We start from the raw sequence: 235 nt of genomic DNA, 5'->3' as shown, positions 1-235 counted from the left end.
GTGTGTGTGTGAGTGTGTATTTGAGGAGTGGGGAGGGGCGGCTGCAGTAGATTAGCCAGGTTGGGGTGATTGGGTTGAGGATTAGAAGGATTCAGGAAAAGACACGTCTGTTTACTCCTCAAAGAGGGCTTATAATGGGCTGATTGGCAAGGTTGATTACACCCCCCCCACTACCCTCTTACCCTACACAAACACACACACACACACACACACACACACACACACACACACACAC

This window comes from Austrofundulus limnaeus, unplaced genomic scaffold (assembly GCF_001266775.1).
Source record: "Austrofundulus limnaeus strain Quisiro unplaced genomic scaffold, Austrofundulus_limnaeus-1.0 Scaffold405, whole genome shotgun sequence".
NCBI lineage: Eukaryota > Metazoa > Chordata > Actinopteri > Cyprinodontiformes > Rivulidae > Austrofundulus > Austrofundulus limnaeus.
The sequence above is the reverse complement of the archived record's forward strand: the minus strand, read 5'-3'. Positions refer to the sequence as shown.